The following is a 16,015-nucleotide window of genomic DNA, read 5'->3' as shown; positions in this document are numbered from 1 at the left end:
CACCTTAAGGGGTGACAAAAAGATTCCAAAACAGCTAAAATTAGTGGCAGACATCATGAAAAGTGGCATCAATTGTCCCACAGTAGAAATCTGCAAATGGCACAGCAGCAGTCAGCCATTGGCCATGCATGAAATATCAAGACCTGGCCCAGCATTTACAGTTTGAAATTTAAGTTTCAATGAGGAGCTGGTGGTTAAAGGTGGAGTCTAGGCCTTCTTAGCCTTTTCACACCTCATTTGAAAACATTAGGCTGGTTTCACACTTGCGTTTCAAAACGCATGCATTTAAAAAAAAACGTTTTTTTGACGCATGCATTTTTGCATGTGGTGAAAAAAACGCGGCGTTTTGACGCGTTTACATGCGTTTTTTCATGCGTTTGCGTTTTTTAAACGCATGCAGATAAATGTGTGACAGCTGCCAATCATCAAAATAAAGTAAAAAACCCACTATAAACAGAAAGAGCTAGGGTTAGGGGTAGGGTTAGGGGTAGGGATCCTAACCCTAACCCTAACCCTAAAGGGATCCTAACCCTAACCCTAACCCTACCCCTACCCCTAACCCTAACCCTACCCCTAACCCTACCTCTAACCCTAACCCTAAACCTACCCCTAATCCTACCCCTAACCCTACCCTTAAAGGGATTAGGGTTAGGGTTAGTGGTAGGGTTAGGGGTAGGGTTAGGGTTAGGGGTAGGGTTAGGGGTAGGGGTAGGGTTAGGGTTAGTGTTAGGGGTAGGGTTAGGGTTAGTGTTAGGGGTAGGGTTAGGGTTAGGGGTAGGGTTAGGGGTAGGGTTAGGGTTAGGGGTAGGGTTAGGGTTAGGGGTAGGGTTAGGGGTAGGATCCCTTTATCAATGTTATGGTATGGGGTGGTTTATCAGTGTGTTTTTTTTTTTAAATGCATGCGTTTTTAACGCATGCAAACGCATGTGGTTAAAAACGCATGCGTTTACATAGACAGCAATGCACTTTTTTTTTTTGGGGGGGGGGGGGATTTGTCCATAAGGTTTAATAACATAAAAGTGGAGTATAATTACAAAGTCAACTGCTTGGATTTGTTTTTTTATATTTTTTAAACAGCAAACAATATTACAGCTAGGTACAGTTTAGCTAAAATAAAAAAATGGAATATTGAAATGCAGCTTAGTTCAGGACAGAATCTACAGCTAACACTAAACTTATTAGAAACCTTCATTTTCAAAACACTTACACTATTTAACTCTTGTTACATGAAAAGCATTTACGTTTAAAAAGGTTTTTTTTTATTCTTTTGTGTTTTTGTTAACAATGAAAATAAAATGGGTCTAAGTATCCTTAAATGGATATTTGGTTTTCACCAATTTTAAAAGCAGATCTATGAAAGGGAGGTCAGGTTAGATTAAGGATCTATGAAGGGGAGAGGAAAGGAGTCACAGAGCACAGAGAATTTACTTGTGTTGTGGGATAAGGAACAGGAAGTCCTTGGACACAAGATATCAGCAATAAATGGATGAGAAGCAGCCTTAGAAGCGTCTGTATGGGTGGTCTCTGTAGGCACTGCCTTTTGCAGCATGAGAAGATGGGACTTTCAGGGAGGGTCGAGAACCATTCCAATTATCTTGTCCATAGGATTCATAAGACTCCAGGCCCTCTCCGTGCCCATAGTCATAATACTCTGTATCCCCTGGGCTTTGACTGTAGTAACTGTCATAAGCATCATAGCTTTGCTCTGCATAGAGATCATCATAGCCATAGTCATCTTAAGACTCAGGTACAGGTGGTGGCAGAGAAATCCTCTGAATTGAGGCAGCTCGGTCCCTAGCAGAAGATGCTCCCCTGGTTGCAGCTGAAGGTGCTACACTTTGGCTGACACTGGCACCACGTGCAATGGCTCCTCTACCTGGAACCCCTCGTGGAACGAGAGGACATATTGCACCAGCTCTGCCTCTTGCTGTAGCAGATGCAGCCGATGGTAATCCTCTACCACGCGATGGTCCACCCCTTCCTCCACGTGCTGTCTCTGGTGGGGCTCCATTCAGATATGACAACTCCAAGAACTGCTCCTGACTAGGGTTGAGCGAAACGGGTCGTTCATTTTCAAAAGTCGCCGACTTTTGGCAAAGTCGGGTTTCATGAAACCCGATCCGACCCCTGTGCGGGGTCGGCCATGCGGTACGCGACTTTCGCGCCAAAGTCGCGTTTCAATGACGCGAAAAGCGCCATTTCTCAGCCAATGAAGGTAAACGCAGAGTGTGGGCAAGCGTGATGACATAGGTCCTGGTCCCCACCATCTTAGAGAAGGGCATTGCAGTGATTGGTTTGCTGTCTGCGGCGTCACAGGGGCTATAAAGGGGCGTTCCCGCCGACCGCCATGTTACTGCTGCTGATCTGAGCTTAGGGAGAGGTTGCTGCCGCTTCGTCAGAAGCAGGGATAGCGTTAGGCAGGGTCCATTAACCACCAAACCGCTTGTGCTGTAGCGATTTCCACTGCCCAACACCACCTTCGGTGTGCAGGGACAGTGGAAGCTACATTTTTTTTTTTTTCCCTCAGCGCTGTAGCTCATTGGGCTGCCCTAGAAGGCTCCCTGATAGCTGCATTGCTGTGTGTACGCCGCTGTGCAAACCAACTGCTTTTTTCAAAGCACAAATCCTCTTGTTCCTTCCTTTCTGCACAGCTATCTTTTTGGTTTGTACACACTTTTTATTTAATTTGTGCATCAGTCCACTCCTTATTGCTGCCTGCCATACCTGGCTGAGATTACTGCAGGGAGATAGTAATTAAAGGACACTCCCTGTTTTTTTTTTTTTTTGTGGGAGATTAAGATTGACATTTCTGCTAGAGTGCCATCCCTGTTTGTGTCATCTCTCACTCAGTGGGCCATAGAAAGCCTATTTATTTTTTTGCTTGATTTGGGTTATAAAATCTACCTGAAAAAATCACTACATCAATCAGTGGGAGAAAAATATTGGCCTCAGGGATTGTGTGCCACTCCTTACTCCTGTGTGTGCCATCTCTCACTCAGTGGGCCATAGAAAGCCTATTTATTTTTTTGCTTGATTTTGGTTCTAAAATCTACCTGAAAAAATCACTACATCAATCAGTGGGAGAAAAATATTGGCCTCAGGGCTTGTGTGCCACTCCTGACTCCTGTGTGCATCATCACTCACTCAGTGGGCCATAGAAAGCCCTTTTTTGTTTTTTTTTGCTTTATTTGGGTTCTAAACTCTACCTGAAAAAATCAATAAATCAATCAGTGGGAGATTAATATTGGCCTTTGGGCTTGTGTGCCAGTCCTAAGCGTGCCATCTCTCTCTCTCAGATAGTGGGCCATAGAAAGCCTATTTATTTTTATTTTTTTTAATGGGTTTATAAATTTTCCCTGGAAAAAAAAAAAAAGTGGGAGATTAATATTGGCCTCTGGGCTTGTGTGCCAGTCCTGAGCGTGCCATCTCTCTCACAAATAGTGGGCCATAGAAAGCCTATTTATTTATTTATTTTTTGTTTTATTTGTTTTCTAAATTCTCCCTGAAAAAATCATTTTATTTTCTTTGGTTTCTAAATTCTTCCTGAAAAAATCATTTTATTCTATTTTTTTTTTTCCTAAAGTCTCCCTGAAAAAAAAACAAAAAAAAAACAAATCAGTGGGAGATTAATATTGCCCTTTCTGCTTGTGTGCCAGTCTTGACTCCTGGGTGTGCCATCTCTCTCTCTCTCTCTCCAATTGTGGGCCATAGAAAGCCTATTATTTTTTTTAGCTTGATTTGGGTTCCAAAATCTACCTGAAAAAATCACTACATCAATCAGTGGGAGATAAATATTGGCCTCTGGGCTTGTGTGCCACTCCTGACTCCTGTGTGCGTCATCTCTCACTCAGTGGGCCATAGAAAGCCTTTTTTTGTTTTATTTGTTTTCTAAATTCTCCCTGAAAAAATCATTTTAGTTTCTTTGGTTTCTAAATTCTTCCTGAAAAAATCATTTTATTCTATTTTTTTTTTCCTAAAGTCTCCCTGAAAAAAAAACAAAAAAAAACAAATCAGTGGGAGATTAATATTGCCTTTTCTGCTTGTGTGCCAGTCTTGACTCCTGGGTGTGCCATCTCTCTCTCTCTCTCCAATTGTGGGCCATAGAAAGCCTATTATTTTTTTTAGCTTGATTTGGGTTCCAAAATCTACCTGAAAAAATCACTACATCAATCAGTGGGAGATAAATATTGGCCTCTGGGCTTGTGTGCCACTCCTGACTCCTGTGTGCGTCATCTCTCACTCAGTGGGCCATAGAAAGCCTTTTTTTGTTTTATTTGTTTTCTAAATTCTCCCTGAAAAAATCATTTTATTTTATTTGGTTTCTAAATTCTTCCTGAAAAAATCATTTTATTCTATTATTTTTTTTTCCTAAAGTCTCCCTTAAAAAAAAAAAAAATCAAATCAGTGGGAGATTAATATTTACATTTGTGCTTCAGTGACAGTCCTGCGTGTGTGGCATCTCTCTCATTTGTTGCCACCAACAACAGAGTGTGTAACATTGTGCCTGATTTTCGTTGTGGTCTCACTCACCTGTAAAGGGGTAGCTAAATCATACTGAAGTTATAGCTCACCGTGTAATTTGTGTGACAGCAACAAATACCGTTAGTTTGTTTACGTTTTTAAAACAATGAGGAAGTATGGTGGAAGAGGTCGTGGCCGGGGGCGTTCATTGTCAGCTGGTAATGAGGGTAGTGGTAGTGGTGGAGCATCAGCTGGTCGTGGGAAAAAAAATATTGCACCTAAGTCTGGAGCTGTGGAGCCAGGTTCGTCGTCTGGCTACACAAGGCCTCGAACGCTCCCTTTTCTGGGAGTAGGAAAACCGCTTTTAAAGCCGGAGCAGCAAGAGCAAGTTTTGGCTTATCTTGCTGACTCAGCCTCTAGCTCTTTTGCCTCCTCTCGTGAAACTGGTAAATGTCAAAGCAGCGCGTCGTTAGTGGATGTTCACGGTCAGGGACAAGTCGCTTCCTTGTCCTCTTCAGCAAAAACAACAACAGAGAAGAATGCAGCAGGCGACACAACGGGTTACTCCATGGAGCTCTATACACATACCATCCCTGGCTTAGAAAGTGAAGCAGTTAACAGTCCATGCCCATTACAAGTTGAATCTGACATGGAGTGCACTGATGCACAGCCACAGCCAGACTACTATGCTGGTCCTTTGACTCAGACCACAACATTGCCCTCGCAGGGTGCTGATCAAGAATCAGACCCTGATGAGACTATGTTGCCCCATCACGAACGCTATACCACCGACCGACACGGTGACACAGACGAAGTTGCACACGAGCTACAAGAAGAGGTAATAGATGACCCAGTTCTTGACCCCGATTGGCAGCCATTGGGGGAACAGGGTGCAGGCGGCAGCAGTTCTGAAGCGGAGGAGGAGGGGCCGCAGCAGGCATCAACATCGCAACAGGTTCCATCTGCCGGGCCCGTATCTTGCCCAAAACGCGTGGCAAAGCCAAAACCTGTTGGAGGACAGCGTGGCCAACCGGTTAAAGCTCAGTCTGCAATGCCTGAAAAGGTATCCGATGCTAGAAAGAGTGCAGTCTGGCATTTTTTTAAACAACATCCAATTGATCAGCGCAAAGTCATCTGTCAAAAATGTTCAACTACCTTAAGCAGAGGACAGAATCTGAAAAGTCTCAATACAAGTTGCATGCATAGACATTTAACCACCATGCATTTGCAAGCCTGGACTAACTACCAAACGTCCCTTAAGGTTGTAGCACCCTCGGCCAATGAAGCTAGTCAGCAACGCAACATCCCTTCCGGCAGTGTAGGGCCACCATTTTCCGCACCACCTGCAGTATCTGTGCAGGTTTCTTTGCCAGGCCAAAGCAGTCAGGGTCAGGGAATCACCAGTTTCGTAGTAGGAAACACTGCATCTAGGGCACCGGTGGCAACAATACCATCTCCCACCGTCTCTCAGTCTGCCATGTCCACCGGCACCCCCGCTAGTTCCACGATCTCCAGCTCTCCAGTCCAGCTCACCCTACATGAGACTATGGTTAGAAAAAGGAAGTACTTAGCCTCGCATCCGCGTACACAGGGTTTGAACGCACACATAGCTAGACTAATCTCGTTAGAGATGATGCCCTACCGGTTAGTTGAAAGCGAAGCTTTCAAAGCCCTGATGGACTACGCTGTACCACGCTACGAGCTACCCAGTCGACACTTTTTTTTCCAGAAAAGCCATCCCAGCCCTCCACCAGCAAGTTAAAGAGCGCATCGTCCATGCACTCAGGCAATCTGTGAGCACAAAGGTGCACCTGACAACAGATGCATGGACCAGTAGGCATGGCCAGGGACGTTACGTGTCCATCACGGCACACTGGGTAAATGTGGTGGATGCAGGGTCCACAGGGGACAGCAAGTTTGGGACAGTTCTGCCTAGCCCACGGTCTAGGAAACAATTGGCTGTAGCCGTTCGCACCCCCTCCTCCTCCTCTTCGTCCTCCTGCAGAAGCGAGAGCTCGTCCACAGACCGCAGTCGCACAACCACTCCATCCGCAGCTGCCACTGTTGCACACCAGGTCTCCCATTATGGGGCAGCTACTGGCAAACGTCAGCAGGCTGTATTGGCTATGAAGTGTTTGGGCGACAACAGACACACCGCGGAAGTTCTGTCCGAGTTCTTGCAGAAAGAAACGCAGTCGTGGCTGGGCACTGTAGATCTTGAGGCAGGCAAGGTAGTGAGTGATAACGGAAGGAATTTCATGGCTGCCATCTCCCTTTCCCAACTGAAACACATTCCTTGCCTGGCTCACACCTTAAACCTGGTGGTGCAGTGCTTCCTGAAAAGTTATCCGGGGTTATCCGACCTGCTCCTCAAAGTGCGTGGACTTTGCTCACATATCCGCCGTTCGCCCGTACACTCCAGCCGTATGCAGACCTATCAGCGTTCTTTGAACCTTCCCCAGCATCGCCTAATCATAGACGTTGCAACAAGGTGGAACTCAACACTGCACATGCTTCAGAGACTGTGTGAACAGAGGCGGGCTGTTATGTTTTTGTGGGAGGATACACATACACGGGCAGGCAGTAGGATAGCAGACATGGAGTTGTCAGGTGTGCAGTGGTCGAAGATTCAAGACATGTGCCAAGTCCTTCAGTGTTTTGAGGAATGCACACGGCTGGTTAGTGCAGACAACGCCATAATAAGCATGAGCATCCCCCTAATGCGTCTGCTGATGCAAAGTTTGACGCAAATAAAGGATCAGGCGTCTGCAGCTGAGGAAGAGGAAAGCCTTGATGACAGTCAGCCATTGTCTGGCCAGGGCAGTGTACAGGACGAGGTAGCGGGCGAAGAGGAGGAGGAGGACGAGGAGGATGATGGGGATGATTATATTTTTAATGAGGAAGCTTTTCCGGGGCCACTGGAAATTGGTGGCGCGGTAAGGCCGGGTTCTGGTTTTTGAGGGACACAAGTGACGTGGATTTGCCTGAAACTGCCCCTCAACCAAGCACAACCGCAGATTTGAGAACTGGAACTTTGGCCCACATGGCGGATTATGCCTTACGTATCCTCAAAAGGGACACACGCATAACTAAAATGATGAATGATGACGATTACTGGTTGGCCTGCCTCCTTGATCCTCGCTATAAAGGCAAATTGCAAAATATAATGCCACATGAGAACTTGGAACTAATATTAGCAACCAAACAATCAACTCTTGTTGACCGTTTGCTTCTGGCATTCCCTGCACACAGCGCCCGTGATCGTTCTCACACGAGCTGCAGGGGCCAGCAGACCAGAGGAGTTAGAGGGGCAGAAATCAGAAGTGGCGTTGGCCAGAGGGGTTTTCTGACCAGGTTGTGGAGTGATTTTGCTATGACCGCAGACAGGACAGGTACTGCAGCATCAATTCAAAGTGACAGGAGACAACATTTGTCCAGTATGGTTACAAACTATTTTTCATCCCTTATCGATGTTCTCCCTCAACCGTCATTCCCATTTGATTACTGGGCATCAAAATTAGACACCTGGCCAGAATTGGCAGAATATGCATTGCAGGAGCTTGCTTGCCCGGCAGCTAGTGTCCTATCAGAAAGAGTATTCAGTGCTGCAGGTTCAATACTAACAGAAAAAAGGACTCGTCTGGCTACCCAAAATGTAGATGATCTAACCTTCATTAAAATGAACCACAACTGGATTTCGAAATCTTTTGCCCCACCTTGCCCGGCTGACACCTAGCTTTCCTATGAAAAGGTCTTGCCTGTGGACTACTCTGAATGCCTTTTCCAATCTCGTAATTTTCTGCACCTGATTGTCCAGCATACGACATGTTTACACCTCACTAAATGGCCAAACTCCCCACACGGGGCCGTGGTATCGACACTTGGCGACAGCACCCGTGAGAGTGCAGTTTGTCTGAAGAGGTGGGTGAGCCCGCTTTTGGTCGACGGCATTGCCACTGGGTCCCTCCTAGTACAATAAAGTGTCTCTGGCGGTGGTGGTGCGCACCCAACGTCAGACACACCGTTGTAATATGAGGGGCCCTGGGCCTGTACCGCCGGCCACAAGACAGTTTCCCCCCACCCCAGCTCAAACAGTGCTCTACCACTTGCAAAATTATGTCACAGCTCCACCAATGTTTAGTCTACGCGCTGACATCCTTCAATGCCTGCCACTGACAATACCATTGTATTGACATTTTTGTTATGTTAGGCCTTCGATGCCTGTCTGTGGTCACTCCTTCCACTAGGCCTCCACTGACCACACCACTGCTGCCCGTGTACCCCTGTAACCAATTTAAAATTGCCTACAGCCATGTGTTATTATTTTAGGCCTTCGATGCCTGTCTGCGGTCACTCCTTCCACTAGGCCTCCACTGACCACACCACTGCTGCCCGTGTACCCCTGGAACCAATTTAAAATTGCCTACAGCCATGTGTTATTATTTTAGGCCTTCGATGCCTGTCTGCGGTCACTCCTTCCACTAGGCCTCCACTGACCACACCACTGCTGCCCGTGTACCCCTGTAACCAATTTAAAATTGCCTACAGCCATGTGTTATTATTTTAGGCCTTCGACGCCTGTCTGCGGTGACTCCTTCCACTAGGCCTCCACTGACCACACCACTGCTGCCCGTGTACCCCTGTAACCAATTTAAAATTGCCTACAGCCATGTGTTATTATTTTAGGCCTTCGATGCCTGTCTGCGGTCACTCCTTCCACTAGGCCTCCACTGACCACACCACTGCTGCCCGTGTACCCCTGTAACCAATTTAAAATTGCCTACAGCCATGTGTTATTATTTTAGGCCTTCGATGCCTGTCTGCGATGACTCCTTCCACTAGGCCTCCACTGACCACACCACTGCTGCCCGTGTACCCCTGGAACCAATTTAAAATTGCCTACAGCCATGTGTTATTATTTTAGGCCTTCGATGCCTGTCTGCGGTCACTCCTTCCACTAGGCCTCCACTGACCACACCACTGCTGCCCGTGTACCCCTGGAACCAATTTAAAATTGCCTACAGCCATGTGTTATTATTTTAGGCCTTCGATGCCTGTCTGCGGTCACTCCTTCCACTAGGCCTCCACTGACCACAACACTGCTGCCCGTGTACCCCTGGAACCAATTTAAAATTGCCTACAGCCATGTGTTATTATTTTAGGCCTTCGATGCCTGACTGCGGACACTCCTTCCACTAGGCCTCCACTGACCACACCACTGCTGCCTGTGTACCCCTGTAACCAATTTAAAATTGCCTACAGCCATGTGTTATTATTTTAGGCCTTCGACGCCTGTCTGCGGTGACTCCTTCCACTAGGCCTCCACTGACCACACCACTGCTGCCCGTGTACCCCTGGAACCAATTTAAATTTGCCTACAGCCATGTGTTATTATTTTAGGCCTTCGATGCCTGTCTGCGGTGACTCCTTCCACTAGGCCTCCACTGACCACACCACTGCTGCCCGTGTACCCCTGGAACCAATTTAAATTTGCCTACAGCCATGTGTTATTATTTTAGGCCTTCGATGCCTGTCTGCCGTCACTCCTTCCACTAGGCCTCCACTGACCACACCACTGCTGCCCGTGTACCCCTGTAACCAATTTAAAATTGCCTACAGCCATGTGTTATTATTTTAGGCCTTCGATGCCTGTCTGCGGTCACTCCTTCCACTAGGCCTCCACTGACCACACCACTGCTGCCCGTGTACCCCTGTAACCAATTTACAATTGCCTACAGCCATGTGTTATTATTTTAGGCCTTCGATGCCTGTCTGCGGTCACTCCTTCCACTAGGCCTCCACTGACCACACCACTGCTGCCCGTGTACCCCTGGAACCAATTTAAAATTGCCTACAGCCATGTGTTATTATTTTAGGCCTTCGATGCCTGTCTGCGGTCACTCCTTCCACTAGGCCTCCACTGACCACACCACTGCTGCCCGTGTACCCCTGTAACCAATTTAAAATTGCCTACAGCCATGTGTTATTATTTTAGGCCTTCGATGCCTGTCTGCGGTCATTCCTTCCACTAGGCCTCCACTGACCACACCACTGCTGCCCGTGTACCCCTGGAACCAATTTAAAATTGCCTACAGCCATGTGTTATTATTTTAGGCCTTCGATGCCTGTCTGCGGTCACTCCTTCCACTAGGCCTCCACTGACCACACCACTGCTGCCCGTGTACCCCTGGAACCAATTTAAAATTGCCTACAGCCATGTGTTATTATTTTAGGCCTTCGATGCCTGTCTGCGGTCACTCCTTCCACTAGGCCTCCACTGACCACACCACTGCTGCCCGTGTACCCCTGTAACCAATTTAAAATTGCCTACAGCCATGTGTTATTATTTTAGGCCTTCGATGCCTGTCTGCGGTCACTCCTTCCACTAGGTCTCCACTGACCACACCACTGCTGCCCGTGTACCCCTGGAACCAATTTAAAATTGCCTACAGCCATGTGTTATTATTTTAGGCCTTCGATGCCTGTCTGCGGTCACTCCTTCCACTAGGCCTCCACTGACCACACCACTGCTGCCCGTGTACCCCTGGAACCAATTTAAAATTGCCTACAGCCATGTGTTATTATTTTAGGCCTTCGATGCCTGTCTGCGGTCACTCCTTCCACTAGGTCTCCACTGACCACACCACTGCTGCCCGTGTACCCCTGGAACCAATTTAAAATTGCCTACAGCCATGTGTTATTATTTTAGGCCTTCGATGCCTGTCTGCGGTCACTCCTTCCACTAGGCCTCCACTGACCACACCACTGCTCCCCGTGTACCCCTGTAACCAATTTAAAATTGCCTACAGCCATGTGTTATTATTTTAGGCCTTCGATGCCTGTCTGCAATCACTCCTTCCACTAGACCTCCACTGACCACACCACTGCTGCCCGTGTACCCCTGGAACCAATTTAAAATTGCCTACAGCCATGTGTTATTATTTTAGGCCTTCGATGCCAGTCTGCGGTCACTCCTTCCACTAGGCCTCCACTGACCACAACACTGCTGCCCGTGTACCCCTGGAACCAATTTAAAATTGCCTACAGCCATGTGTTATTATTTTAGGCCTTCGATGCCTGTCTGCGGTCACTCCTTCCACTAGGCCTCCACTGACCACACCACTGCTGCCCGTGTACCCCTGGAACCAATTTAAAATTGCCTACAGCCATGTGTTATTATTTTAGGCCTTCGATGCCTGTCTGCGGTGACTCCTTCCACTAGGCCTCCACTGACCACACCACTGCTGCCCGTGTACCCCTGGAACCAATTTAAATTTGCCTACAGCCATGTGTTATTATTTTAGGCCTTCGATGCCTGTCTGCGGTCACTCCTTCCACTAGGCCTCCACTGACCACACCACTGCTGCCCGTGTACCCCTGTAACCAATTTAAAATTGCCTACAGCCATGTGTTATTATTTTAGGCCTTCGATGCCTGTCTGCGGTCACTCCTTCCACTAGGCCTCCACTGACCACACCACTGCTGCCCGTGTACCCCTGTAACCAATTTACAATTGCCTACAGCCATGTGTTATTATTTTAGGCCTTCGATGCCTGTCTGCGGTCACTCCTTCCACTAGGCCTCCACTGACCACACCACTGCTGCCCGTGTACCCCTGGAACCAATTTAAAATTGCCTACAGCCATGTGTTATTATTTTAGGCCTTCGATGCCTGTCTGCGGTCACTCCTTCCACTAGGCCTCCACTGACCACACCACTGCTGCCCGTGTACCCCTGTAACCAATTTAAAATTGCCTACAGCCATGTGTTATTATTTTAGGCCTTCGATGCCTGTCTGCGGTCACTCCTTCCACTAGGCCTCCACTGACCACACCACTGCTGCCCGTGTACCCCTGGAACCAATTTAAAATTGCCTACAGCCATGTGTTATTATTTTAGGCCTTCGATGCCTGTCTGCGGTCACTCCTTCCACTAGGCCTCCACTGACCACACCACTGCTGCCCGTGTACCCCTGGAACCAATTTAAAATTGCCTACAGCCATGTGTTATTATTTTAGGCCTTCGATGCCTGTCTGCGGTCACTCCTTCCACTAGGCCTCCACTGACCACACCACTGCTGCCCGTGTACCCCTGGAACCAATTTAAAATTGCCTACAGCCATGTGTTATTATTTTAGGCCTTCGATGCCTGTCTGCGGTGACTCCTTCCACTAGGCCTCCACTGACCACACCACTGCTGCCCGTGTACCCCTGGAACCAATTTAAAATTGCCTACAGCCATGTGTTATTATTTTAGGCCTTCGATGCCTGTCTGCGGTGACTCCTTCCACTAGGCCTCCACTGACCACACCACTGCTGCCCGTGTACCCCTGGAACCAATTTAAAATTGCCTACAGCCATGTGTTATTATTTTAGGCCTTCGATGCCTGTCTGCGGTCACTCCTTCCACTAGGCCTCCACTGACCACACCACTGCTGCCCGTGTACCCCTGGAACCAACATCAGAAAATATAAAAATAAGTATTTTGCTTATAAAAAAGAAAATACTGGAGAGATATCAAATGCAGACATTTTAACATTAAAAACAAACACATACAACAAAAATCTGGTACAGTACTAAAAATGGCCACCAGCTACAATAACTTTCTCCTGCAAGTAGTTAACTGAAAGGTTTTTTCAATTTTAAACACAGATATGGCATCCACCGAGTGTTGTCCTGTCGCGTCTTCTTTATATTATTGCCAAGAAGATGCAAAACAATGAAAATAATAAAATCATTATTTACCAAAAATATAGAGTAAGTCAAAACCACATTGCAAATAAACATTCATTACAAATAAAGAAGCAGGGCGCGTCCAAGGGTGAGTATATACCTAATAAGAATATAATCACCCTCGGACGCGCCCTGCTTCTTTCCGACAGCCTTCCTTCCTAAGAATCAGCCCTTCCGTGGTGTAGAGAGAGGGTTTGTTACACTCCAAGGTGTTCCCCAGGTTGCCTTTCCTGAGCTTCGATCTTCCGCCTCTCGTTTAGTAGTTGTTGGAAACTACGCTGCATTAGGCCTACAAATTGGGTATGGGGTGTAGAGAGATGGTGTGTTACACTCCAAGGTGTTCCCCAGGTTTTCTCTCCATTGCTTCGATCTTCCGGCTCTCGTTTAGTAGTTGTTGGAAACTACGCTGCATTAGGCCTACAAATTGGGTATGGGGTGTAGAGAGATGGTGTGTTACACTCCAAGGTGTTCCCCAGGTTTCCTCTCCATTGCTTCGATCTTCCGGCTCTCGTTTAGTAGTTGTTGGAAACTACGCTGCATTGGGCCTACAAATTGGGTATGGGGTGTAGAGAGATGGTGTGTTCCACTCCAAGGTGTTCTCCAGGTTGCCTTTCCTGAGCTTCGATCTTCCGGCTCTCGTTTAGTAGTTGTTGGAAACTACGCTGCATTAGGCCTACAAATTGGGTATGGGGTGTAGAGAGATGGTGTGTTCCACTGTAGAGAGATGGTGTGTTCCACTCCAAGGTGTTCCCCAGGTTTCCTCGCCAATGCTTCGATCATCATGCTCTCGTTTAGTAGTTGTTGGAAACTACGCTGCATTAGACCTACAAATTGGGTATGGGGTGTAGAGAGATGGTGTGTTCCACTCCAAGGTGTTCTCCAGGTTGCCTTTCCTGAACTTCTATCTTCAGGCTCTCATTAAATTGTGGTTAAACGGAACAACTGCATTTGGCGTACTAGTTGGTTTGGGGCCTACTATCGGTGTCTGCCGCTCCTTGCTGTTCTCCTGGTTTCCTGTCCTGAAATTCCGTTTTCAGGCGCTCGTTAAGTAGTTGTTAATGTTAGACTGCATTTGGCCTACTAGTTGGGTTGGGGCCTACTATCGGTGTCTGCCACTCCTTGCTGTTCTCCTCCACTGAACAAAGCTGTGCCGCCTGTTTACTACTGTTGCCAATTTTGAACTGCATTTCGACTACTTACTGATTTGGGCCTACTCTCTGTGTCAGCCTCTCATTCCAGTTGTCCTCCACTGCAATGCCCCCTGATTAGTCCTGTGTTACCAATTTTGAACTGCATTTAGCCCACTTTATTCTTTGGGCCTATATCTGTGTTTCCTCCTCATCCTGCCCATTGCCCAGCCAGTGATAGATGAGTCTGCTGGTACATTGACCCATAACGCAACATTTCCCGTGCACGCTACACTGCAAGATTGTGACCCTGCTGAAAGTCAGGTCCCCCTTCCCGCATACCATACCACCTTACACGGGGACAAACAGGAAGGTGCAGATGAAAGTGCAGGTTCCTTCATCAGGTGGGGGGAGGAATACTAGTTGGCGACGTCACTGGCACAGGGCCTCTCATGGTACGCAAAAGTGTTGCTGCCGGTGGGAGGCGCCCCCACCGTGCAAACACACCGCTGTACTTTGAGGGGCCCTGTGCCAGTGCCAATGCCAACGAGTGGGCCCCCCCTGCTTGCTCAGGTTCACAGCACTTGCAAAGTTGAAATACTTACCTCTCCCTGCTCCACTGCCGTGACGTGGTCCAGATTTCCTGGGCCCACTAATTACTTGAACCAGCCCTACCCACCACAACTTTAGCCAAATGACCCCCAATTTCAAATGCCTTCCAATTATTATAAGGTAAATTACGCTTGACAAGCTTCATTAAGAAGAATGGATGGTTTTGACATTAAAATGGGCACTCTAGGTGTTTTCCTGGCCCCCACTCACTGCCGACTATGCTGCCCCATTGACTTGCATTGGGTTTCGTGTTTCGGTCGATCCCGACTTTACGTCATAATCGGCCGATTTCACTCGACCCGACTTTTGAGATAGTCGGGTTTCGCGAAACCCGGCTCGACTCTAAAAAGGTCAAGGTCGCTCAACTCTACTCCTGACAAACATCATCCTTCATATCCGGGACCAAGAACTTCTTGACCTCTTCCATAGCATGTGCCATTCGGTTATATGCTTCACAAGGTGGGCCAAAAACCTCAATGAAGACATGGAGGTCCATGTTTAAATGATTATATTTTGGGTCTCCTCCTTTCCGCAGTTCTTCCTCCTTAGCCTTATCCCTCATTGAGCCTTTGCCTAGAACAGAAATTTTAGCTCCAGTCTCCTCCTGCAGCCTCTTGATGGTATTACCTTGTAGACCCAAAATCTTCCCAACAAAGTTAAATTTGGGGTATAATTTGACAGGAATCAAAATCCGCTCCTTCAGTTTCATATTCTTGTGTGAAAACAAATCCAGATAGGTGTCATCTTCATCCTTTTTTCCATCACCTCCTTTCTTCAGCCTTTCAATTTCCAGGGGCGGTCCGGGGCCTCCCATCTTCTTTCGATGATGTCCTCTTCTTGTCTTCAGCAATGCATTTTTTTGCCTCAAAAAAACGCATGCGTTTTTTTGCGGCAAAAAAAACGCCGCTAAAAATACTACATGTTGCATTTCTGCAACACAACGCATGCAGAAAAAAAAGAATGCATTGCAAAAACGCGTCAAAACGCATACAAAAAAAAAACGCATGCGTTTTTAATGTTAAATATAGGGGAAAAACGCATGCTTTTTTTGTGTTTTTTACCACAAAAACGCAAAAAAAAAAA

General features: G+C 47.2%; 1 pseudogene; it reads right to left on the bottom strand.

Moving 5' to 3' along the window:
- Positions 1-991: 991 nt before the first annotated feature.
- Positions 992-15,746, bottom strand: LOC138674846 (KH domain-containing, RNA-binding, signal transduction-associated protein 1 pseudogene; annotated as a pseudogene).
- Between the last annotated feature and the right edge of the window lie 269 nt (positions 15,747-16,015).

Source organism: Ranitomeya imitator, chromosome 4 (genome assembly GCF_032444005.1).
Source record: "Ranitomeya imitator isolate aRanImi1 chromosome 4, aRanImi1.pri, whole genome shotgun sequence".
NCBI lineage: Eukaryota > Metazoa > Chordata > Amphibia > Anura > Dendrobatidae > Ranitomeya > Ranitomeya imitator.
Note: the sequence above shows the minus strand (reverse complement) of the source record. Positions and strands in the feature narration are given on the sequence as shown.